The sequence below is a fragment of the Amblyomma mixtum genome, chromosome 10, assembly GCF_055824585.1.
Source record: "Amblyomma mixtum isolate Tamu chromosome 10, ASM5582458v1, whole genome shotgun sequence".
NCBI classification, from domain to species: Eukaryota; Metazoa; Arthropoda; class Arachnida; order Ixodida; family Ixodidae; genus Amblyomma; species Amblyomma mixtum.
Window position 1 is genome coordinate 4,999,535 of NC_143021.1, and position 27,554 is coordinate 5,027,088.

General features: G+C 47.0%; 1 pseudogene; it reads right to left on the bottom strand.

Moving 5' to 3' along the window:
- Nucleotides 1-1,423: 1,423 nt before the first annotated feature.
- On the bottom strand, nt 1,424-16,926 carry LOC149325025 (uncharacterized; annotated as a pseudogene).
- Nucleotides 16,927-27,554: the final 10,628 nt, after the last annotated feature.

Genomic DNA, 27,554 nt, shown 5'->3' on the forward strand with positions numbered 1-27,554 from the left:
CGGTATCACGACCGTATTGTTCGACACCAAACAACCACAATCCACAAGTAATTTCAAATCGCCTCACGAAGAAAGGTTGATAAGGAGCGTCAACAGCACGCGGCCATCCATGCCATACCATTTCACGAACAGCGCCGAGCACTGAATCTTTCGCTGTTTCTCGCTCGATATCTTTAGCTGTAACGGGGAGTTTGTTGAGAGGCGAAAAATAAAACATTTATTCTGTCTCGTCACCGGTTTCTGGCAGTGGAAGGCGTGATAGTCCGTCTAATTGGCTATCTTTGTTCCTGCTCGGTGCGAAATGCGAAACTTGTAGTTTGCAAGAAAAATTCCGCAGTGGTGTACACGAGCTGCAGCTTCTGCATTTGTTTGATGCTTTGCCTCAAAAAGGACGGTAAGGGACTGGTGATCAGTGACTGCATTGAAGCTACGCCCGTACAGATATTTATGAAAATTCCGCACTTCATAAACAACTGCAAGAGCTTTTTCCACTTGCGCGTCGTTACGCTCAGCAGGAGTCATTGTCCGTGATGCGAACTCAATCGGTCGTTCTACACCTTCAACCACGTGCGACAGCACTGCGCCTAAGCCATAAGCAGAAGCGTCACATATCAACTGTATTTCCTTCCTTACATCGTACAGTAGTTTATTAGGCCCAAAAATGCCTTTAGCTGAGTCACGTTACTTGGTTTTGGCGCGTCTCGATTTGCCTTCACTTTTTCCGCTGCTGGATGTACGGCCGTCTTGTCTATCTCGTGTCCTAAGTAACGCACACTTTCTTGGAAAAATTTGCATTTCCATGTGTTTACACGAATGCCATGCTTACTGAGTGCTTGTAGCACCTGCTCGGAACGGCGATAGTACTCTGTCAGGTTTTACGTGCTATTAAACAACGTCTAGGTAACAGGCAGTCCCAGGCATGCTTCGCAAAACCTCATCCATCACGGCCTGAAACATTGCGGGCGCGCTTGCCACTCCGTAGGGCAATCGTCTAAATCTGAAAAGCCCCAAGAGCGTATTCACCGTCAGCAATTCCTGTGCCTGCTCATCCAGCTCAAGTTGCAGGTACGCCTTTGACAAATCCAGTAAAGTGAACACGGTTCCCCCAACCAGTTACGCGAATATGTCCTCTGGCAGAGGCTGCGGATAGTGATCGAGTTCCATATCATTATTGACTGTGACTCTGTAGTCTCCACATATCCTAATCTCTTTTCCAGCTTTCTGCGGTACAATCACGACCGGTGTAGCCCTACTACTGTGTCTGACTCTGTGCGCCACACCAGCTTTCTCAAGGTCGCGCAATTCATTTTCCACTTGTTCGCGCAAAGCATATGGTACTGGTCTCGCCTTACAAAAGGTTGGATGCGCATCGCTTTTCATTTGGATGCTACCAGTGAATCCCTTGATAGAACCATAGCCTGGCTCACATATCACCGTACAGCTGTTTTAACCTTTTCTCGGATTCCGCTGCTACCATCTGCCTGCCGTACTGCACGTTATCTAGGTCATACTGCAACTGCTGCACAGCATTCTGCAAGTCAACTTTTAGTGCAGTTATTCAATCGAGACCTAAAAGCGTCGGCATGCGATCTCGAGTTTCTTGCTTTGCCATTATCAGAGGCAGACCGTAGCTTCGGTTCCGATAAGACACATTCACGTTCGCGACACCCTTTACTTTGAGTGCAGTGCCATTATACACTCCATGGGTAGGGAAATTTGCATAGAAGTCTCTTTCAGACATTATGGTCACAGCGGCTCCCGTGTCTAATTCCATTGGAATATCCTTGCCGTTTACCTTTACATTAAGCACGATGGGCGAAGAGCTACGAACCTGGTTTGTGGTACAAACCGTAAGCAACTCAGCAGTTTCCGACGAGGTTTCCTCAGCTTTGTGAACGACCTTTGTTTTGCACATTTTCGCTACATGACCTGGCTTCGAACATTTGAAGCGCGTACTTTTGAGAAAAGGACAACTCACTGGCTCGTGCAGTCCGCCACGCGCGCGAACAGTGCCTTTCCCGCGTTGCTTTCTTGGACCGTTTTGGGGGGCACGTTGCACGTTGCTCGCGGTCACATGCCGATATTCTTATTTTTCACACATCCGACTAAAATACGACCTCAGCTCAAAAAGGACAGCAACTCAAAATACAGAATGATAAACAAGAACACGATTGCTGATTTTCATGCTGTGGTGTACTGATAGCGCATGCGCATGTTTTAAAAACTGCATTTTCATGTATCGCTTATCAGCCACGCAAGCAGTCGTCGGCAGATCACATGTCCATCGGCCTATAAAAAGGCACTGTATCAATTACCGTTTGTTCAGTTCCAGCCTGGCGTCCGTCTGATACACAACAGTTGGCGAGTATCGGCGAGTATCGTCTCGGCACGAACGCGTCATGGGACGAATACGTCGAGCGCCTGGAAATGTTCTGCGAAGCGAACCAGATAACGAAAGAAGAGCAGAAAAGAGCAGTCCTGTTGAGCAGCTGCGGCGAAGAAGTGTACGGGCTCATCGTAACTTTGGTAAAGCCAGAAAGACCGACAGCAGCAACCTACGAAGAAATCAATACTGCCGTTCGCAAGCACCTGCATCCAATGCCTTTGGAGCTGTATGCAAGGTTTTTGTTCTACAGGCGAAACCAGGCTGCCGAGCAATCGGTTGCGGACTACGTCACGGCGCTTCGGAAGCTAGCCGAAGACTGCGGTTTTGGCAGCGCCCAACTCCCGTTGGACGTCATGATGCAGGATCGTTTCGTATGCGGACTCCGGAACGAAGGGGTTCAGCAGCGACTTCTCGCAGAACACAGCCTTACGTTTAAGGTTGCGTATGACTTGGCCACAACTGCAGAAGCAACCGCTAAGCAACAGCGAGATATACGCAAGCACGGTCGATACGAGACGGACTGCCAGGAAATGGTACAAGCAACCCGTGCGAAGCAAGACACTCCAGCGGAGGGGTTCAGCTGTTACCGGAGCAACGATAAGCACGCTCCACATTTGTGCCGTTTTAGAAAGGCGACATGCTTCAACTGCAAAAGGGTTGTACATATAGCTAAGGCTTGTCGGTCGAAAGACGATAGTAGAACTGCTCGGAAGACAGCGTATGAGCAAAAGAAGAAAGGAGATAAGCGCAAGGGCGTGTACGAAATGAGTGGGTTGTTTTCCCAGTGCGAAGTGAATGAGCAAGAACAGAAGTCCATGGTTCAAGTAATGATTGAAGGGCAAGAAGTTCCGATGGAGGTTGATTCTGGCGCATCGTGCTCAATTGTGAGTGCAGATACGTTCAGGGTTATTGAAAGGAATCACGGTAAAATACCACTGCAAGATTCTGGAACAACTATCGTAACCTGGTCGAAGGAGGCGTTACCCGTGCTGGGTCAAGCAAGTGTCTTGGTGGAATTCAAAGGCAGGAAGGCAAAGCTACCTTTGCTCGTAGTACAGAAGCAAGGCAACAGCCTGATTGGGCGAAACTGGTTTAACCCGTTAGGTATTGGCTTGCGGGCAATACAGCAAGTAAACGTGGAGGACGTGCCTTCGCGATTTCCCGAGGTGTTTCGCAGGGACCTTCCTGGCTTCAAAGAACCGCCAGTTCACATCGAACTGAAAGATGACGCCCAACCGGTGTTCCTCAAAAGTCGACCAGTTCCACTGGCCCTCAAGGACGACGTGGCCAACGAAGTGGACCGCTTGGTGCAACAAGGTGTATGGGAGCCCGTCAGCTACTCCAACTGGGCAACACCACTGGTAGTGGTAAGAAAACAAGATGGAATTTTACATCTTTGCGGCGACTATCGCAGTACCGTAAACAAAGCTATTAAGAGCAGTGGATACCCCTTGCCCACTACAGCTGAAATGCTCACAGCTTTAAGTTGAAGCAAGTTTTTTACCAAGTTGGATCTAGCCCAAGCTTATCAGCAGCTTACGCTAAACGACGAGACGGCTGAGGTGCTCACAGTTAACACGATAAAGGGACTGTACAATGTTAAGCGGCTGCCGTTTGGCATTTCGGTCACACCTTGGGTTTTTCAACGAGTCATCGACACGCTGTTAGCGGGCATTCCGGGTGTGAAAGCTTATCTAGATGACATATTAATTTCTGGATGTAACGCCGAAGAGCACGCCGAGAGATTAGAAACTGTGCTATCGCGTCTGCAGAAGGCACAGCTACGAGTAAACAAGGACAAGTGCGAATTTAACCAGACGAGCATCGAATTCTTGGGACACAGGATTGACGACTCAGGAGTACATCCCAACCGAAGCAAGACGGACGCCATCCGGCAAGCGCCTGCGCCCGCAAGCAAAAAGGAGCTGCAAGCCTTTTTGGGATTGCTGAATTTCTACAGCAGTTTCCTCAAGGGCAGGACGGAAGCGGCCGAACCGCTTTATCGACGGCTCGACCGTGACCACGAATGGAAGTGGACAGGTGAGCATCAGCGGGCTTTTGAGAGACTGAAAAATTTACTCAGCTCAGACTCCGTACTTGTGCCCTACGATTGCAAGCATCCTTTAATTTTGTGCTGCGACGCATCGCCTGTGGGGGTGGGAGCAGTGCTAGCCCATCGTGCGGATGACGGGAAGGAGCAGCCCATAGCTTATGCTTCTCGCACTCTTGGCGTCAGTGAACGCAACTATGCTCATATTGATAAAGAGGGTTTGGCTGTGGTCTTTGGCGTAAAAAAGTTCCACCAGTACCTAGCTGGGCGAGAATTTACACTGATAACAGACCACAAGCCGTTACTCGGCCTGTTTAACACGGACAAGCGAGTGCCCGAAGTTGTGTCGCCCCGAATGCTTCGTTGGATTTTACTGTTGTCTGCGTATAACTACCACCTTGAGTACAGACGAGGCCAAGACAACTCCAACGCCGATGCACTCAGTCGTCTACCAGCCCTGGGAGACGAGGACGAGCCAAGACCGCCTGGGGACGTGCTCTTGTTGGAAGCGGTCGACTGCGCACCGCTGCAAGCGGCGGACATTGCTGCGCTGATCAAAAAGGACTCTGTTCTATCCCGGGTAAAGGAATGGCTACTCAGTGGCTGGCCGTCAACACAAGTGGACAGCAAGTTTGCGCCTTATGAGGTGAGACGGTCGGATTTGTCATTGCATTGTGATTGCATACTGTGGGGGAATCGCGTCATAATTCCAACCGCAGCAAGAGAGAATGTGCTTCAGCTCCTGCATGCGAATCATCCAGGGATGAGTGCCATGAAAGCATCAGCTAGAGGGCTCATGTGGTGGCCGAAGATGGACCACGAAATTGAGGAGTCTGTGCGGCACTGTCATCCATGCCAGAGTAACCGTCAAAGCGATCCCAAGGCTCCAGTACATTTTTGGATCAAGCCAGATCAGCCTTGGAGTCGCCTACACATTGATTTCGCTGGCCCAGTTAAAGGAGAAGTTTTCTTAGTCGTGGTAGACGCGTACAGCAATTGGGCTGAAGTCGAAATCATGCCATCCATGAAAGCTACGGCTGTCGTCAACAGCTTAAGGAAGATGTTTGCGACACATGGTGTACCAGACGTTATCGTTTCGGATAACGGCATAGCTTTCGCTAGCACGGAGTTGCAAATGTTTTAGAGCGCAGCTCTTTGGCGTCCGTTCCAGGGTTTCGCGTCGTCGTCGGCCTCGTAACCAGCTCCGCCCCCCTTTCATCCCCCCAGCGCTAGCAGCGACCGACTGATAACGACCGACTGATACCGCTGGATGCCGCTGACGCCGCTAGAGAGTCAAGATAACGTGACTGCATAGAACACCGTCGCCGCCATGCAGAAAGGAGGAAAGGGTCCCCCCCCCCCCCCTGTTCTTGTGTGGCGGATAGGGTGCTCTTCAGTTGCCGACGCGCCGGTTATTTCACGTAGGCCCCGGCACGTCGACGAATACGTGACCACCTTCCCACGGCTAGACCTGGTTCTTAGCGCTGCGGAAGCGAGGGTATTATATTGTTTGTGTCGGCATCGGCGGCGTTGTCCCTGAAACCAACTCCGCAGCTGCGGTTCACTCACTATCGAAAAGGTGAAACAGCTTATTTGCTGCGCTCAAATTTCGCATTAGGAAGTAACGTAATCGTCGGTAATTTTTTGAAGTGTAATAGCGTCCGTGCTATTTTCACTGCACCTTATCACCCAGCCAGCAATGGTAGGGCGGAGAGGATGGTAAGAGAAGTTAAAGAAGCATTGAAGAAGCAGCAGGAAGTTTCGACGCAGTGCAAGATTTCCCGGTTTCTGTTTAAGGAACACACGACGCCACATTCGGTCACGGGAAAATCGCCAGCAGAGTTAATGTTCGGACGAAGACTGGGGTCAGCAACATCCGGACCGGCAACACGCGCCTGAGCTACAACGACCAGAGACTAAGAGGTTTCGTGTCGGTGACGCGGTCTACGCTAGAAGCTTTTGTCCAGGTCCAAGGTGGAAGGCTGCCAGGGTTGTGGCAGTCAGAGGTCCGGTGTCGTACGTGGTACAGCTAAACAACGGCGAGCGTCATCACAGGCACCGCAACCAATTGAGGAGCGCCTGGACGCGGCTCGAAGTTGACCCAGTCACAAGTGAGTACTACCACGTCAGGCTTCCTCCTACAGCTAGGCAGCCACAGCCGCTGTCTGCTAGCCCAGAAGCAATCCCTGGGGCGAGTCCAGGCCAAGCCACCCAAGTACCGGTCGAGCCGCGAAGATCAACGCGTGTTCGACGACCTGTCCTGCGTTATGGCATTGATGTCTAGCTAGTCAGTTTTGGATTGTGCAAATAATCTTAGGAGAAAGGAGTGTGGTGTACTGATAGCGCATGCGCATGTTTTAAAAACTGCATTTTCATGTATCGCTTATCAGCCACGCAAGCAGTCGTCGGCCTATAAAAAGGCACTGTATCAATAAACGTTTGTTCAGTTCCAGCCTGGCGTCCGTCTGATACACAACACATGCATTAGTTAGCAAAATCGAATGGTCCGAGATATACACGTTGACGGATCCTGTTAAGGCGTACAGCCTTTTTGTTAGCAAAATCAAGGAACTTTATTACAAGGCATTTCCTCTTAGACAAGCAAGAAGAAACAAGAAATGTAGGAAGCCTTGGGTTGATACCGCGCTTTTAAAACGAATTAAAGAACGAGATAGGCTTTTTACCACTTTCATAAAGACAAGGCAACCAGAATACCTATCGGAATTCAAAAAGGTCAGGAATAAGATAAGCCGCGACATCAAGCTGGCGCGTGAGAGCTATTATGAGAATGAGTTTACTCATATTCTTAATGATCCAAAAAAGTCTGGAAATCATTGAATAATCTGCTCCCGCACAGTGAACACTGCTCAATTTATGAGCTCATTGACAAAGGTGTTGTATTCACAGAGACTGCGCTGGCAGATAGGTTTAATCAGGACTTCTTAAATTGTGGTGCGTCAAATGCTTTCGATTCTGACAGCTCGAATTATCAGTCATATATTCCATGCAGTATGAGAAAATCCCTCTTTCTAGCACCAACAGTTGAAGCTGTAATAAGTAGCTTATTCTCCAAGTTAAAAAATTCCACAGCATGTGGTGTGGATAGCATAAAGGCAGAACCAATAAAAGCTGTGGTGGCGCTTATTAGTAAGCCTATGGCACATATATGTAATTTAATAATGTGTACTGATTCATTTCCCGATGAGTTAAAAGTTGCACGAGTATCGGTAATTTTTAAAGGGGGAGACAGAAATGACATGAACAACTACAGGCCGATTTCAGTTCTACCAAATTTTTCAAAAGTCATAGAGAAAGCTATTAATGACAGGATTTTAAATTTCTGCACCCGGAACAGCTTTTTACCAGACCAACAGTACGGTTTCCGGAAACACCAATGTACCGAAACGGCGCTGCTAAACATTAAAGGAAAAATAATAAGTAATTTTGAAGACAAGTTGTATACAATAGGAATATTTCTAGACTTTGATTCTGTTAAGCATGATATCTTGTTTGAAAAGTTAAATACCGACATTCGTCACCACAAATCATCACTTGGTGAAATTAAATTCGGTGCTCCGCAAGGGTCCATTCTGGGGCCGCTTCCTTTTCTCTTATACATTAATGACATTACAAACGTGCCTCTAACACCTGACATAATCAGATACGCTGATGACACTAATGCTTTTTTTCTGGCGAAAACTTGTATGCTCTCCAACAAGAAACAAATATTTGGCTCGGTAATCTTTCAGAATGGCTTAGAGTAAATAAGTTAGAACTAAACATTAAAAAGACAAAATACGTTGCCTTTCGCCTCGTAACAAGTGCATTGATGACAACATAGTAATAAAATTCCGTGATGAAGTCGTCCAGCCCTCCACTTGCCATAGTTTCCTTGGTGTTACGTTTGAAGAAAACTTAAACTGGACCGCCCACGTCGACAGCATGAAAACCAACATTGCACGATCCATCGGCATTATTAATAAACTAAAGCATCTCTTTCCTTCTCGATTAAAAAAACAGTTGTACTATAGCCTAGTGCATTCACGCCTCCAATACTGTTCACTCTCTGGGGTACCACGACGAAAACTAACATCGACATCTTGTAACCTTGCAGAAACGTATGATACGTGTCGCTGAAAATGCGCCCTATAGAAGTCATTCTGCGCCTCTTTTCAAGAATAGTATATTAGCAATACAAAATCTTATTAACAAAAAAATAGCTATTGTAATATTTCGAGAGATCAGCCGTAATGAAAGCGCCTTTTTCAAAATATACCTTCCAAAAGAGCACACATATAATGCAAGACACACTGCGTACAACATAGGCAAGATAAGGACAAACTACGGTATGCAAAAGCTATCTTTTATAAGTCCAGATTTCCTAAATCATCTTGCTACCATCCTCAGTATTGTAAACGAATCGTCATCTCTAGGAAACAAAAAAAAAGTGAACTTGTACTTGTTATCTATTCAGATATGATTTTTTTCCTTGAAAGTGTAACATGCTTGCACTGTTTATATTATTTATTGCATGTCACTTACCTTCCATTTTAAGTGTATGTATATACTTTATGTAGTTTTCTTACCCCGTGTTGCTCGAGTGTTTTGTGTTTTCAGAACGGGGACTGACACTTAGTCAGGCATTCGTTGCCTTTTTGTCAGCCTCCTCGACAGACTTTTTGTATTTCTGTCCATAATAAACATTCATTCATTCATTCCTAGACGAGTGTCTTCTGCCTTGCGTGGCATATTCCCGATGCCAATAGACGTCGGCAGGACTGGAGGTTGACCCCTCCGGTAGCATTTCCCGGGGGTCCTTCTAGGCTTCGTCCTTCGGTAACTTCGTCATCCGACAGGGCAAGAAGGCGGCATCAAATCGAATCCGTACGTATTCCAGCAATCAGTCGATCTTGGAGCGCTTCTTCGAAGAATGTTCAAAACGAGCACGTAGCAGCCAGCCTTTTGAGCTCGACGATAGACTGTTTCAGGCTTTCGTTCGGCTGTTGCTTTCGCTGGTAGAAGCGATACCGTTTTGGAGCAGAGTGCATTTCAAGAACTTCTGCAGCTTTTTCGTACTTGACCTCTGTTGGCTTTTTCGGCAGCAATAGGCTACGCACAGTCACGTAGGCCCAGGATTTTCACCCAGGATTGTTAGAAAGACTTGCAACTTCTTGCGTCTATTCCGTTGGCGGTTCCGTACAGGTCGAGCCTTTCCAGGTAGACGTCGATATTGCCAGAGTCTGGGCAGAACTCTGCCAAAGATCCCAGGGTGGTGGTCATCTCTGATGTCCTCGCTTGCCGTGGCGTCTTCGTCGGGTCTACGTCGGTTCTGCTGGCTGGATCCTTGCTTTTGCACGAACTATCCCATCCTCGACGCGATGTTGGACTCAGACGCCGTGAAGTCAAGTATTTATTCGGGCAGCAACACGACAAAACAGACAGAAACCATTCAGTGGCTTCGCCTTATAAAGACATCCTGGGTGCAACCGAGGCATGCCATTGGTCAGCTATACAACTGCACACCTGAACAGTAATCGCGAACATCAGATACGCGGCGCACAGAAGCAAAGTGCAGCGCACTTGATAAGCGCTGCGCCGATACAACAAGGAGTTAGTGTGATATCGTGTTACATAATTACAATGATGAGTTCGTTACAGAAAAATTAATTTCAGTGATGGTTCATTCTACACGAAACCAATGCTTTCTGCTGCGTATTCCACCTTATATTTTGTACTCAGGCAGCCATTAAACAAATTTAACATTTCAGAACTAACTAACAGTTTCAGCAGAGCTGTACGACCACTCTGCCAATTCGATAGCGCGTTGGTGTTGCAATTGTTGCAATTCTTGATCGGTCGTATTTTAACGTGCAGTAGTTACAGTAATTTAGCATACGGCGGTGTTAAAACACTTTCGTGTTAAAAGCGTTTCGCTCTGAGGTTTCAGAGGGATTATTGTTGCGAGCTAGAAGAAAAATTCAAGTTTGGTATCGCACCGATCTGTTTCCACGCCATTGAATGACACGTTCTCGCTAGCTCAAAAGGCGCCAAATTATATCTCCAGCTCCAGGAGAACTCCTTCCTGAACCAACCTCCACCACAAGCACACTTCTTCCCCTCGTAATACCCTACGCACTCCCCGCCATGCAAAAGCGCCCCGTACACTTTATGCCACTCCACGTGGGAGCGCCCAATTTAAAACCTCGCACTAGCCTCCTCCCCGAGCGACCAGCAATGGCTGATCGCACGGGACTGAAAACGCCGCCCGAAAACGGCCGCACCGCTTCGCGCTCCGAGGAAGTTCTGTGTAAGGCGTGCAGGATGTGGGGATGCACTCGCCTCCCCGTGGTTCGCTTTCCCGCAATGCACCCCAACTGTGGTTAGCTCCCCCCGCAACGCACTCTTCTCAGTTGGGTTACTTTAACTAACAGGGGAGGACGCTCGCGCCGCAGCGACACCAGCGCCACGGATGGCGTTTTGCTGCGCGTGCGCGGGGGAAAAGCTGCTCTCTTCTCCCTGGGACCGGGAAAGCGAGCGGACGTTTCGCTCGCGGATTCGCTCTTCGTCGACGGTAGCCTCTTGGTCGGAACATGCTCCCGCCAAGCCCGCCCGTCCGGCCTTGGAGTTTTCCCTCTGCCCTACCATGGGCGAACGTTCGCTCGTAACCGTGCTGGTGAGTCGGAAACCCTCGATTCCAGAGTGTATTGTGTTGCTAGCTGGCGTTATTGTTGTTATAGCAATAAATGCCTTGTTTGTCTCAGCCAGTGTGTCGTTTCTTTGTTCCCGTAGAGCAAGGCCCGCCGTGGTCAGCGTGCGCTCGGTAGCGCTCACGACCACGGGGTGGGGTCCGCGCCGTTTTGAACTGTGTCAGCCGCGGTTAAACGGCGAAAACGGATTTAAAACCCCACATCTGGCGCCCAACGTGGGGCCGGCTGTTGGAACATTGGACAACTGTCTGTTCGGTTCGCGGAACGCTCGTTGTACGGACTTTACAAGTGCTAGGCCTAGTGTGAGTTTTGATCGCTAGGACCTGCTGCATGCTTTCTTGAGTGCGAGGTGTATTGCGCTGCAGCATGTTTAATCTTTTTGACATGCTCAGCACGTTTTTCGCCAAGTTTTTTTCTTTTCTGTAGTATTTCAGCACGAGAACCACTTGATCCGCACCGAGGGAGCGCGAGGCCTAGCGCCCGCGGAGTTGCCGAGCCCGAAGAGAGTGAGTACGGAAGCCGCGTGGGTGGTCCGAGTTTTCTGTACATATTTTCTTGCTGTCTCTTTTTTTACACTGGGAGTCGCGGCTCCGGGAGCCGGGTGGCCTGCGGCAACGGGTGCTGCTACGAGCTCGCTGCTGTTGCAGCTCGGCACCGGGCGCTCCGACACCGTCCGATACGGTGGGCGCCGACCGCTCAGAAGCTGCTTCGTGCAGTGAGCGGGGTAGGACCACCCCACAAAGCTGATCTCTCCTCGTGGCTGCGCGCACGAAACCTGTTTCGGATCTTTTTTTGTTGGGGGTCGTCGTCACAATGGTAGCGAGGCCTAAGGCTTTTCAGAGCTGCCTGCGCCGTGTCAAAGTGACACGACCACCGGACCGGGCTGTTGAGAGGGGGCGCACTTTGCTGCCCACCCGTTTTTTTTAACCTCGCATGAACTGGGCAGTCTCGTTCAACTCAACAAAAGGCTTTGTTCACTCGAAGTTTGCGTTGCACAACCGCCCGACACGTTTTGCTAGCGAGTTGAGCATTGAGCCACGAGACCCTTGTGTACGCCGTTTCCCCTTCCATGACCTACGTTAAGGCATGCGGAGTGCGTTTCGGAAATTTAGAGATCCAGTGCACATCGTCTCGGTGCCGCCTGCTGCGACGGAGCGGCCTGTGTCCTGTTCGCCGCATCCATCCGGGGCAGCCGTGGCGAGACCACATAGAAGCCACCTCAGGCTGCTGTTACCCTGCCGACTACTGCAGAATCCTCGCCTACAGTGGTCAACCGGCCCTCCTCTTCACGGGCCTGCGGACACGTAGTCCGCGGGCCATGCGAGTTGTCCCAGCGGAGACCTTCACGCCGCCTTCGGAATACCGCGGAAGACTTCGTGCACGCTGTCGACGTGACCTCCGCTGCAAGACCTGCCTCAAGTGCATGAAGACCAGGAGACTCCTCCATAGCATGTAACTTGCAGACGCGTGGGTCTATTTAAGGTTGGGGGGATGTGGAGATGCACTCGCCTCCCCGTGGTTCGCTTTCCCGCAATGCACCCCAACCATGGTTCTCAGTTGGATTACTTTAACTAACAGGGGAGGGCGCTCGCGTCGCAGCGACACCAGCGCCGCGGATGGCGTGTTGCTGCACGCGCGGGGGAAAAGCTGCTCTCTTCTCCCTGGTACCGGGAAAGCGAGCGCACGTTTCGCTCGCGGGTTTGCTCTTCGTCGACGGTAGCCTCTTGGTCGGAACTTTCTCCCGCCAAACCCGTCCCGTCCGGCCTCGGAGTTTTCCCTCTGCCCTACCATTGGCGAACGTTCGCTCGTAACCGTGCTGGTGAGTCGGACATCCTCGATTCCTCAGTGTATTGTGTTGCTAGCTGGCGTTATGGTTGTTATAGCAATAAATGCCTTGTTTGTGTCAGCCAGTGTGTCATTTCTTTCTTCCCGCAGAGCAAGGCCCGCCGTGGTCGGCATGCGCTCGGTAGCGCTCGCGACCACGGGGTGGGGTCCGCGCGGTTTTGAAGTGGGTCAGCCGTGGTTAAACGGGGAGAACGTGTTTATCTCCCCTATTTTAAAACCCCACAAGGCTTACAGCTTCGTTCCTGAGCGTCTGTACACGCGAAATTTCGGGCAAGGCAAAATTAATTTTAAATTTTTTTTTAATTGGGGGGGGGGGGGGGTGCTGCCAGGATATATCGAATGTACACCGGAAATGAAGCTCAAAAGTGAAGCAGGAACACGGGTAATAAAATCGAGCTTATTTAAAATGTTTTCTTATAACTTACGGCTGATATAGTTCATGTTTTGAGGCCGATTCTATAAAGAGGAGTATAGAGAAACAAAACGGGTAACAGCGGCCCGCTTTACTCAACTCCGGTAGCAAAGGCTTTGCATGAGGAAGGTGCACGGCAATTGGAGAACTTTAAGCCCTCATTCTTGACTTGTTACATTTTCCACTCGTACTGAGCGACAGATGAGCTTCCAGTATTAAAAAAGCTAGGGTGAGAGCAGCCCCCGCTTTGAGCACAGCTACTGGACCGGCCCAGTGCCTCTTCCGCAACTTCACTTGTATCTCCTTCAACGCAAACACGGTACGAAGCTGTGGCGAGGGAAAACGTGGTGATAGCTATATTTTCTATCTTCCCGTAATGTAATGACTTAGGAACCCGGAAAAAAAGTGTTGCGTTTTAACGCAGTCTAACCGAGTAGACATGCAAGAGCATGTGTTCATTCTTTGCCTCTTCTTATTGGCATCAGCGGACGTGAGGCAGAGCCGAGGACCGCGAAAGGCAGAGGCAAAACTCAATAAAGGTAGCACACAAAATACTACGGTAGCGAGACTGTCAGCGGGGCTCGCTCGAGCAAAGAGCGTGCAAGGTGTCGAATTGCGTTCTATAAACACACAGAAAACAGAGGCGATGCTGCACCGCGGGCTTGAAATTTTTGCATGCCATCCTACAGGGGCGTGCGAACGCTCGTGTTCCCAAAATACACACACGTACACTAAATGGCATGAGCCAAGCTGTGTAGAGTACGCTAAGGCAAACAATATGCGAAAATAAAAACCGAAAGTAGTAGCGTTTGGCAACATCATCATAATTCCTTATTCTGCGACGCAGTTACGGGGAACTCGATTATAGCCTTCGAACTAGGTAGACAGTGCAGCCGTGCAGCGGCTGCGGCTTTCCTGGCCCCAGATGCGTCGCCTGTAGCTGCCGCTTTTCCAAGCTTTCGTTCGCAGCGCCGCCAGAAACAGATGGTAGGGAGTAGTCGCATTTTTTCACCTCAATCATTATAAATTTGCTGACTTTGTAATTGAAATAAAATATTTTGTTGTTTAATGCAACAGGTATGTGAAAAAAAGGGCTTTACCAGTTGTTTCTTTAACGCGTGTAAAGTTAGGCGACATTAGCGCCACCTTTCCGTTGATTGGCGGCGGATTGCGAGTCTCAAGTTGGCCGCGCGCTACACTACCTTTTTTAGTACGCTGAAACGACTCTTTGTTGGTGGCTTGCGACAGTTGTGAAGTTGTGGGTGCCTTTCTTCAGTTTTTTTGTGTTAAATGTGCGGCCTCGTTAGTGTTCTGGTAGTGTCACTGAACTCGGAAGGTGACAGATGGCTCCAGTGCTGCGGAAGACGTTCTTACGCGCATGCAGTGCTCAAAAACTGCTCTGACGTACTGCACCCAACCACGCCGAGAGCGTCCGGCGCCCGATGCCCGATAGAAGAAACGGCTTGCCGTGAACGTTGACATATGTAAGTACAGAACTGGAAAGTGACTTCTGCGATGTGTCGGGGGGATGCATGAGGGCTGCGAATGCATTTGGGTTGGTCTTCACGTCTTGTTCGCAGTTAGGTGCAAAATGCGAGCACCACGCGATCGTTTGCAGAGAGAAGGTGTTCTGACACGCTCGCTAGCCAACTATGCAACTTTTAACCCGCCGCCTTGCGCTCTTTGCGTCAGCTCCTCGACGTAGAAGTTATGTGATAGAATTTGGTTGCACGCTGAGAACTGTGGGGTGCTGCTTGATTCGTTATTCCGACTGAACAGGAGTAGCGCTTGAAAAGGAGACCATAAGAACGAAAAGTGCTTGTATCGGCATGCGTCTTTTGATTCTGCAGTCTGAGTGTTTACTTGAAATGGAGCATTGCCCGTTCTACATCTCAATCGCGTCAAGTGCTGTGGTTCTTAATACGTCTCGTCAACTAAACGAGGATTAAAAATAGCAGAACCATTGTATTGCAGTGCAGCTGAGGTAATCGCACAGTGGAAAATTTGTTGTCATTTTATTTGAATAACATTCAGTACATTTATGTCATTCCCATATTTTCAGCCTGAAGCGATAAATTATAACGTGATTCGCGAATATTAGCTCTAAGAAAAGGATGACAAGCTTTGTAAACCATTTTTATGCAAACTATTGGAGGCGTAGGCAATTAATCGTTAGCCTCCACTCCTGAACACATTGGACTGAACAGCTGGAGGTTGTAATGGGATGTGGCTTCTGTGATGATGTCTATGAAAGCATGGCTCTAATACAGCCTTTCTTCAAATGCGCCCGCAGTCAAGCTCTGTACAGCTGCTCCACCGGTATCATCACGCTACTTTTGCACCAGCTTTCATCTGTCATCGAGCCAATGCTACCTCAACCTAAGGCAAATGACATCAAGACCTGCTGGTGCAGCCTATCAGCCATTGACACTGAATATCAAGCATGTGCCACTTGTAAAATGATAGGTACATGAGTGGGTATTTTTTCCTTGTCTTTTTTAGCCTGAAAAAAAATCTTCTGGTCCAGGCTCCCTCTCTCTTTCATTTGTTTTTTTTTTGCATCTTTAAAAGAGGACCAAGAGAAAGGGAAAAGGTATTGTGGGCATCATGAAAGCACTCCCCTGGTCAAGCGCATTGTGTTATAGTGTGAAATGCTTTTTTATAGTTTTTTCCCTCATGCCTCTCGTGTTTGGGAATGTTGACCACAGTATAGACCAAATTAAAACAATTATCTGCTTCATGACCTTTATACTGTAGTCTAAAAGCAGCAAACAAATTTTATAGGTTTACTTCAGGAGTACCTTCCTCTTACAATGTATGACATGTTTGAAGTGAACCAGCGGTGTGATAACTGTATGGCAGGCATAGCCTAACGGGCAATGCATAATTGAATATTGGCGTTCAAGTGGAGCACTCTGCTTTAGAAGCATCGGTGTTGCTAACATCAGTAATTGATACCTTACCAGATTATCCTTGTATTATTACATGAAACCCTGTAAAGCTTATATTGACGCTGTACAGAAGAAAGGTGCTTATTCGCTATGTCATGAGCATTGCTGAGGTTTTCTTTCACACTCCCTTTGTCACAACTGACTGCATTGTACAGTTTAAATGAATTTGGAATTGAGTATTGGTGCATTGTTATTTTTATTCATGCCAGCGTTCAGTTACTGGTTGCATTACACTAGCTGAGCCTAAGTCAACAAATATTGCTGTTACCTTAACAAGACCGCTTGCTTTACTTGAACCGATGCATTTGATGTTGCCTCTCTCCCGTGCCATCAAGGTTTGTAATAAGCTGTGCAAATAACTTAATTTACTTTCTCGAGGTATTTAGTGCTGCAATAGTAACAGGTAATTTCCTAAAGAGCAACCTAAGTACACATTTTTATCTTCTTTAGAACACTTGTTTGCTTATTTCCCTTGTATTATTAACTTAAACAGATATGAGCAGGCCTCAGCACTGGAGGGATGTGCTGCGGGACAAGTAAAAAACCTACCATTCCAGCTGCTCCCTTAGGGGCATGTTGCTGAGGCTTTTATCACTTTTAGTTCTATGCAGCTTTACTTACAAGTATTGTACCTGACACAATGTGTGCCTTAATATTGTGATTCATTTGCGTTAGAGTGTGCCACCCTTGCGCTGACGAACTTGCTCACCCCTGTACTCTTTGTTCATACATTTTCCCCTAACACCTGGTATAGCTCCAAATCATACTACATTATCTACAAGCTGGTAAATAAAATGAACAGCAAGTAAAATTATGTTACTCCCTCATAGCCGCTCTAAGAGAAAGAAACATATGTGTTATATTGCAATGTGTTTGTGCCATCACTTTTTAAAACAAAAGCTGGCTGAATTTTTGTGCAGAAAAATCAGAAAGAGAAAATAATTTTCATATTTGATGGCCTGCATGTTATCTTCACAAGACTGGAATGGCTAAATATCTCTTTGTGGTAGCCTAATTAGGTGTAACACGTTAATGTCTATTCCTGTGAATATCATTTAGTCTTTGAATGGGGGGCAGAATCGAACACAACAGCATGTTATAGCTTTTTCTTGTTCAAAGAAGCATTGCATTTAGTTCTAGTCTTGTGACTGTGGCTTATACTATTACTCAGCAGCCTGATCAAATTCACTCGGAGTGCTGCATTTTAGTGCTCATATAACTGATTGTTGGTTCTCCATGTTTGATTCTATTCAAAGTTACTATAACTGTATACCTTGAATGTTTTCTTGTGCAGTTCTCTTGCTGCTGCATTCCACCATGGAGGAGGCTACCTGTTGGTACACACGTCTCATCACTAGGACGCTACCTCTTCCGCTGGTGATGCAGACAAGTAACGACAAGGTTAATTGGAGACACATGGGAGAGGCCTTTGCCCTGCAGTGGGCATAGTCAGGCTGGTGATGATGATGAACAACAAGCAGGCTGCCTGATATTGAGGACAATTGTCAGGATAGTGCACCAACAAAGTAGTTAAGCATTTCTGTGCTGATGTATGTTTATTAAAATCAGCTCATAGCTTGGTATCTACATCCATGCGGACATTTAGCATATGTTTGGCATCCTGTTTGACGTTTAATTCACTAGTGTTTGCAGCCTTTAATGTTGGTCTTAAGACAGCGTAAGCATTGTTTCACTGTGTGGGATTTTTTAGCTGTTTTGGAGAGGTGTGTGTGTATGCATGCACAGTTTTATTTCCACGGTTTTGTTATGTGGCTCATGGTACCTTCATGTTACAGGAGAAATTATTTCATTGTACAGGAAAGTGAGCAGTATTTATATGCCCCAGGTGTTTCAGGGAAGAATAAGTAGTTTTCAAAAATATGGCTTTTGCTGCATAGTATTACCAGTGTTAGCAGACACCAGAAAGCTGGTGAGGTGTATTTAGTAAGCTGGTTAACTAATTTCTGATAATTAACTTTTTAACTAACACAGGTTTACAACTGGTTGCAGTTAGAGACTTTTAGCCAGTCGTTAGTAGTAGCCATATCAGTTTTTAGAATGTACTTTCGCCACTGTGGCTCGAGAAAATTTGGCTGCATCGTGCGAAAATACATGCGCTTTTTAAAGCACACAGGGAAAGCACTGCTACAAATCTCTAATTTCAACTAGATGCCTAACTCTGATAGTTAAAAGGTTCATTAATAAAAATTAGTTAACCAGCTTACTATGTAGGACGATTCACCAGTTTTCTGGTACCTGCCAACACTGGTAATACTATGCTGAAAAAGCCATATATTCAACTCAAAATACCTGTTTTTTGAAAATTAATTAGTCTTCCCTGAAACACCTCTTATGTATGTAAGAAAAACCTAACGGGATTTAATTCTTGACGTTTCGGTTGGAGGGCCAGCCGTTTTCAAGTGTACTACAGCATTTGAAGCACACAGATTTTCTTTCGAATGCTGTACTATACTCGAAAAAGGCTGGTCCTCCAGCCGAAACATCGTGAATTAAAACCTGTTATGCTTTTTAATTTCTGTGTGTCAGTCATTGTTACTAAAAGGGAACTGAGGGGAAGTGTGCCGAAGGCAATATTCTGTTCCTCTATTGTTCTCCATAAAATATTTTGATGCATCATGCATGTGTTGTAGCGCGTATGTACACTTGTGCACAATAAATGTAATAATTTGCAGTTTGCTTCTATTATACTCAAGCACTCCAGGATACAGTGTTCACAAAATAATTTTGAAGTGAGAAAACTATGTTGGTAAAAGTGTTGTACTGTGTTGTTAGCACACACTTTTCCAAACATTGATGTAGGAATTATTCTTTCTTCGTACTTGAGTCTTTTGAATAGCGGTGGCCAATTGTCGGAAGACCGTTGATAGGGTGTTGGTAGACATTGTCGGTATGGGGTTGATAAGAGGTGTAAAGACTTTCTATGTACTGGAGTCTTTTGGATAATGGTGGCCAATTGTCGGAAGACCGTTAATAGGGTGTTGGTAGACATTGCCGATAAGGGGTCAATAGGAAGTGTATAGAAACTGTCGATAAGGGGATGATAGGAAGTATAAAGACTTTCTACGTACTTGAGTCTTTTGGATATCGGTGGCCAATTTTCGGAAGACGGTTGATAGGTTGTTACTACAATGTGTAAAGACGTTTAAAAGACTTTCTGTTCAATGTTGATAGGTTCTATTAAGAATTGTCTAAATAACGACTTTCTAAAGAATGTTACTAAAATTTTTTGTAAGGGCATAGCCAGAGGCTAGTGTGGGGTTCAGAAACAAAATACATGATGGCAATGACACAGCACTTGTGTAAAATGAAAAGCACAAAAACGCCGGGAAAGGCGAAAATACATATACAACGAGGAACAAATAAAATAATGTGCATTTTACAGCAGAATGAATAAAAATCTGTCATGAACAACATGGTACAACAGACACAAACCGAAAACGACTGTCGTATATGTTAAATAAGGCTCATAAAGTATGTTCGTAACGTTTTATTTCTTTCATGGGACTGTTTTATTGCTGGCGGTAAAGCATCTCATACCTTGGCTCCTGAAAACTGCACCAATCTTTCGCTGTAGATGTTATTATTCGGTGGCAGATTAAAGTTACTATGTGTAAGGTTTCTTGTGGGTCGTAAAGAGTCAAACAGGGAGGCATTGAAAGGTTGATTATATTTTACTGGTGTGGATTCCGTAACTCTAGAGCGAAGTTAGGTCGTCGGCAGCTTTTCGTAGGTAATGTGTGCGCCTAAAAAAATTGATCAGCTTCTTTTAATGAAAACAAAACCCATGAAACTGTAAAGCAATCGGAAAAAGGTTGCAACTGTAATGACCGCACCCTTACTATGGGTGTGAGAAGCGCACACTGCACCCTTTTGGGAGGGTGCAAGATTGCGAGCTATAGGAACGAATATCCATCCTTAAAGGTGGAAATTTTCTTCACAGTGCAGAGGTTTACATACAACTCTTTCTTTGTTTATGCCGCAGAAGTGAATCAGCGGTTTTTGTGCTCGGCTGCTGGCCGGGAAGGCGCTGGTTCTATCACGGCTGCGGCGTTTTCATTTCTATGGAGACAAAAAGTTAAAGGCTGGTGTAGTGTACTGTGCGATGACAGTGCATGCTAAAGAGCTGCAGGTGATCGAAACTACCCACAGCTCTCCACTACGGCGTCCCTCGAAGAATGTTTTCCTTTCAAACGTTAAACGCCTTAAAATCATGGGTAATGTTCAAGAGCCATTCTTGAGCACCTGAGTTTGCGAGCAATGGGCTATGATAGAATTATGTGGATGGTGGGAAGAGTCAGTTGCGCATAATTTTAGCCAGAGGCGTAAGTTATTACTTGAAAATCACAACACAAAAGTCTCGGAATATTGACAAGAAGAGGTTGCTTAACTAACGGTCAAAACTAGTTTAAACTTCGCGCGAGCAGTGGTTGAGCAAGCAATCTGCTTCATATAAACATAAGGCTGCTGAAAATTGCGCTTTAGTTTCACAGTGAAATCAGGACTTCCTTTTAGAAGTGATGGTTGACAGACACAAACGTCCACAAAGTGCAAAGCTATGCAGACCAGATGAGAGAAAGTCACGCAATTATAGAATGAGAGAGCTAGGGAAGGCATGGGTGACTAATCAGCGTGTAGTCACAGGAAACGCTCAAGCAAGCATTTGCTCCAGGAAATTCCCAGGAAGATTTGAAGAAAAAACTGCTCAATTTGAGCAGTTCTAAAGCAGTTTTAATTTGAGCAGTTTTAATTTGAGCAGTATTAAAGACTGCTCAATTTGACACTTTCCTACGGAGCACCAGTTCTTCGTGGCTTGTGCGCTGCAGCCTTTAACGGCATATCGTCTTGCCGAAGGCGCAGCTTCAAAGCCGTACGACTGGAGGTTTGGCTGGTATACAAGGATTTTTCGGAGACTTTTTTTGTCCTGCCAAAACTGCGATTCAGCCTCTGAGCACTTCCTGTTTGAAAAAAGGACCATTGTAATCTGGCGCGTCACCTGTCTTATCAAACACTGTGCTGCATGCTTCGCTTGCCTATGAAAACCAGGGCGACACGCGTCGTCTGCATCGGCGCAAACGCCTCGCCGTTGATACCGGAAGCCCTTTGAGTCTGTGGCACTGTCAGCATCCACGTTTGTTTATGAACATTACTACCGTGCATAGAAGGAAACAAACGCGCATATGTAGCGGACGATAACGTAGCCAATGGAGAAAAGGTAACCAAGGGCTTGAAATTAACGCTCATAGAAGGCAAGTAGTCTCACGCAAGAAAGTCGCGAGATGACGATATACACAGCTAGTGGCAAGCAACCCACAGTGTAGCCAAGGTAGATGACATAAATAGTTCATTTCAGAAGTACTCTCGCTGTTTTTGATTGGTAGGCTGCTGTCACCGCAGAGTAGCAATATGTATATCTTACCTAGCTCCTGATTTCCCGGCTCTTGTATTCTGCAATAGCTTTCATAGTGTTTCTCTTTTTAGGTGCGCTTATTTAGCCCAACTGCACCGATGTTTTAGCACTGTTCATAAGGGCGCCTGACAGTTGGTGCATTATTAAATTTGTGCGGTGGATTATATTGGTGCGTGAAACTTCTTTTTCGTTACATGCAAAAGCCAAGTTCATCTGAAAGGTTGTACTTGGAAAAGCTCCCGGTGCTCATTATTTCAGCGCTGGCCATGTCCCGCTCTGTGGAACGCACATTTCTCACATGGGTGAGTGAATGCATCCGCTAAAACCGTCACCGTTATGATGTCACATAAATTATGCCTACTGCATATTCTCTCTCTCAAAAAAAAATCAATCGTTAATTTTCGTGAATCTGCCCAGCTGGGACCCACAAAGGGCAACAAGATTGCAAGGTTCCTCTTGAAAAGTTCCGAAAAATGTCCCGGCTGTGCGGCACGCTGATAGTGGGCGAGTGCTAATAATTGAGAATAATTAGATGGTTCACCGACCACGAAACGCGGCGTCACCTGAAAAGTGGCTTTTAAAAACGTCCGATGGATGGGCGGGTGCTATTAAGTGGAAAGTAATGTGAATACTGGACGACCAACTGGCACAGAAAAGAAAAACGAATGACAGGACAAGCGTTTCTGTGTATTTTTTTTTCTCCGCGTTGGTGGCCCTGTATTCCTATTTATTTCACCTCAAGCCAACTAGTTCAAACATTATATTAACACAATTTTTTAAGGTTAAGATGGATAAGCGGTTGGGTTAAATCGAAATAACGTACATTAGTGGCTGAATACCAATAAATGGCCAGATTAAGTAAGTTAAGATCAGAGGGCGGATTAAGTTAGGTTAAGATGAATATGTGATTGGACTAAGGTGGATTAGAGGATTTAGCATATCATACGTGTCCGGAGGCCCGACGAGAACCATGCATAAGGAATGCATTTTTGAGCGCAGCTCGGAGATCCCAAGTGATGCGGTTCGGTGGCTGCCATACACTAGTCATGTAGCCATAGACAGCATAAGTATATTACTCACAAAATTTCAACGCAACTCTAGATAAGCCATCAATATTTTCAAGTTACCATTACATAAGTCCATTAAGTGCCCGTGTAACCGTTTTTGATGTTGCTTTGAAGCCTTGGTTCGTCTTTCCAAAACCAATGCCGATCAGGGAAAGTTCGAATTGAGAACAACTTTTAGTAGACGTGCTGGCGCTTATATTGAGGAACCACACAGGAGCGCAAAAAAAATGCCAACATGGACATAGTGAGGAAAAGACGGTATATTAGGCTGCAAGGAGGCGACGAATAAAGACCTTAAACTTCTAAAAAACGACGCTTAGGAATGAAAGAATATTTTTGTCTACCCATTGGCTCTGTTAGTGTAGCGTGCACATGTTCCTAAAAACGCGTTCCGGAAAAAACGTACCTGGAAAAAATGTCCCGAAAGAAACGTCCACATTTTATGAGTTGGAAAAAATGCCCCCAAACAGTTAACCAAACGTCCCGTAAGCCCTTGTGACTTGAGCATCCCCCTCACATGCGGGAGGGGGGGGGGAGGTGGGTTAGATCCCCAGAGGAGGGAAAACAGAGCGAAAACACAGTAAGCCTTCAGCGAACGCCTAAAATTGATCCCCCTGCGATGTGGCGCGTCCACTCGGCCACTCTTGGAGGAGAAAGAGAACCAACAGTGCAACATAGTGCGCTACAGCGATTCCACCCGTCGGCTTGGAAGTGACTGAACAGTGAACTGACTCCGGGCGTTCGTATCTTGAATGGCGTTGAGACAAACGTAAAGGCTGTCATCGAAAACTCTGAGGGACCCTGAACTGAGCGGCGATCAGTGCCACAATAACTCTTGAAGTTTTTAGAGGACGCTGCCCTAATGGAAGAGTCCTAGAGCCACAGTCATTGAGATCAATGACACAGGCGGAGAAATTGCCGACAGGTTACTTTAAGTCTAATTCCTAACGAATTCATTCTTTGGGTGATTTTGTTGCGGAAGCAACACTACCCTAGGTGTGAGCGATTTCGCGGAGCCCGGGAGAGCCCCAACTGCGCATGCGCGAGGAGTAAGTTTCTGACAGTTACTGCGTAATTTGCTTTCCTCAAATAGCATTCTCATTTTCTTCATTACAGCCCCTCTTTCTCTTTCTTCTTTCACTCCCACTTCCTCTCTTCCTCTACCAACGGATGACGGGTGTCCACCTAGTTATGTGAGACAGTTAATGCGTAATTTCCTTTCCTGAAATACAATTTTCATTTTCTTCATTGCGGCCCCTCTTTCTCTTTCTTCTTTAACTCCGACTTCTTCCCTTCCTGTACGGTGCGGTTCAGGTGTCCACCGAAATGACAGAGAATTAAAGCGCCATTTCCTTTCCTCAAAAAGAGTTGTGTTCAAAGGGCAACGCATCGCGCCGAACGGGTGGTGGCGTTCCGTGGACTCCTTGGCAGCGCTACAACACGCTGTCGCGTTCCACTCCTAAAGGCAAAGATTAAGCGTCATTAATTGGCAGTTGATTAGAATTTAGCCATTAAACAGTAATTAGCGATTAATTTGTAATTTGTCATTACTTAGTAGTCAGTACTTAATTATGTGTGACGTTATCCAGTGGTGACGTCACCAGTGCCACAGAGGCAGACAAAGTGGTGCGGAAAGCACTTTGGCCTCTACGCACTCTAGACAGTCAAAGTGCCCCCTGAGATGCCGCCGACGCTGCGACTGCCGCGCCATTGCCTCCGCAATTCTACTCGGGATGGCCAATGATCAAACCACAGCCAATTTTTTTCTCTTGAGCAGCTTTCTTCCTAGAGGGGGCTTTTTCAGGCGACGTTTTTCCCTGAACCAGTTTTGGGCGCCTGATACGTATGCGCTGTTTTGTTACCCATTTTTGCGTTTTGTTTCATTGTGGTCAATATTTATTGAAGTTGCGAGTACATTCTGGCGTCCCGCAAGGAAGCGTGCGTGGCTCCTTACTTTTCCTGATATTCTTTAGCCATTTCCCTAGTAGTAGTTCTTCCCAAATCCGACTTTTCACCGACAGTTGTGTAATGAATCATGAAATATATTTTAACGATCATCGCCTAGCCCTTCAGTCTGACCTCGACTCAGCGACAGTATAGTGCTCTACCTGGCTCATGCAGCTTAACCTTTCGAACAAAATTCGTCTTTTACTAAGCGAATGACTCGATTTGAAAGGGCGTATTCCTTAAATAATACTCCAGTCGAGTCGGCAGGGAAGTACAAATGCCTCGGTCTTCACCTTAAATCCAGCCAGCCGTTCCTTGTTCCATAAATTTTTCCATAGTTCACTAGGCCGCGCACCCTACATCGTGCCTCCAGCCCGTATATCTCATCGCACTCGTCGTTCTTTTCAAGTTTCCAGACCTCGTGCCCGTACTACCACCTTTGCGCATCATATTTTTCCCGTACTGCAGCAGACTGGAAAGACCTACCCAACGACATCGCAGCCATCATGTGCTGATCCAAATTTGCCAATAATGTTACCAGCCATGTTTCGTTGTGTTAACACTTGCTCACCAATATATATGTACCCACTTCTTATGCAATACCCCTCGTGGGTCTTTAAGGTAATAAAATGAAAATGAAATCAGACCTAACCTGTAACCACCATATTAACCTTACTCTTGCATCCGGTAATCGGTCATTAACTCTCTTAATGATTGTACCACATTAATTAGACCAAATATGCTTCGGCTATTTGGGAACCTCAACAAACACATTTCGTAAATAACATCGAATCATTGCAGAGCCGCGCAGTTAGTACTGTTACGGAACCAAGAATAGGGACATCATTCATCAGCAGCGATTTCAGAAGCAGCTCTCGGGCGCGTGAGCCAACCTTCACCTCTTTGTCTTCTGATGCTGTCTGGGGCCACCTGGTGGCATTATTCCCCCTCCCGAAAAAAACCCTGAAAACCATTCGTATACGAGCTAACTGAAGGGGGTAGAAAAGGTGAAAAAAGCAAAGAAAAACAGCCACCTAAGCGCTGTCAGATAGTGCCCGAAAAAGGGCTTCATACGGAGTACGTGCACTAGTTCAGGCTGGGGTCGACGGCGCGCACTCTGCGCAGAACTGTCGGGTAGAACTTCATAACTCACATCCGTGATGCGACGCAACACTCTGTAGAGGCCAAAGTAGCGGCATAGGAGTTTTCCGACAAGCCTGGGCGACGGACAGGGGTCCACACCCACACTTAGTCGTCGGGTTGGTACTTGACGTGGTGGCGGTGTCACTGGTTGTAGCGGCGTGCATGTGCCCTCTTGCCTCCTGATGTGCATGCGGGCGTGTTGGCAGGCTTCCTCCGTTTTTTTGGATCAATCCTTCGGCGTGTGGCGTGAGCGCCCGGTCGTCGGCAGTGCATGGAAACATGGCATCCAGCATTGTGTGCTCATAACGCCCATAAACTAGGCGAGATGGCGTAAAGTGAGTGGTTTCTTGTACGGCCGTATTGTACGCGAAAGTCACATATGGGAGGATGTCGTCCAAAATCTTATGCTGGACGTCTACGTAGATGGCGAGCATATCTACTATAGTTTTTTTTTTAGTCGCTCGGTGAACACACTTGACTGCGGGTGGTAGGCAGTTGTCTTTCGATGGCTGGTATTGCTCAACTTGAATACCTCGTGCATGAGCTTCGCTGTGAAAGCCGTTTCTTGATCTGCGATCACGTAGGACGGGGCGTCATGTCGTAAAACAGTGCGGTGCATGAAAAATTCGCCGATTTCAGCGATGTATCCGCCTAGCGTGTCAGGTAGTCTGTGGCGACAGTTATCCACTAATTCGGCAGACGATACAGGAAATGTGCCCAGAAGATTCATGCCGACTTGGTCAAAGTGCGTCCGGGGCGGTGCAACTGGGCAGAGGAAACCTGCGGGCTTAGGGGAAGTGACTTGCGGCGCTGGCACTCACGGCAACCTCGCACGCAGCGGCGGATGGTGTCAGCAAGTTTTGGTCAATAATATGCCTGCCGTACTCGACCTAGGGTGCGTGTAAATCCGAAGTGACCAGATGTGAGCTCGTCGTCAGAGGCAAAAAGGATGTCGGCACGGAGGTCTGCCGGCACGACGAGGAGGTAGGCGCCGTCACGGTGGCTTGAGTTTTTCTTGAACAGGATGGCATTGCGCATGTAAAAAGAGGAAAGGTTCCGGCAAAACTCCCGGGGTATGGTAGCAGTGCGGCCCACCAAATCGTAAGCTGATGTCAGCTTGTTGCCTACCCATTACGTCAAAATCGCTAATCACTCCAAGGAAACGACTGTCGTCCTCTGTGCTGTCACCAGTTAGCTAGGGCGGTGTGCGGGAGAGCACGTCGGTACCTTCGTGCTTCCGTCCAGATTTATATGCAATTGTGTAGTCAAATTCCTGGAGACGGAGGCTCTCCCTTGCTATGCGGCCTGAAGGGTCCCGTAGATTGGCCAGCCAGCACAAGGAATTGTGGTCTTTCACGACATTGAAATGGCGGCCGTAGAGGTAAGGTCAAAACTTCATCGTTGCCCACACAACGGCGAGACACTCCTTCTCCGAGGTAGAGTAGTTAATCTCGGAGCGAGACAGAACGCGACTCTCATACGCAATCACGCGTTCCACACCATACTGGTGTCGGACTAAGCACCTAGGTCGATATTGCTGGCGTCGGTGTGGATCTCGGTGAGAGCCTCCTCATCAAAGTGAGCAAGAACAGGGCCTGTGTGCAGGCGTCGGTCATGC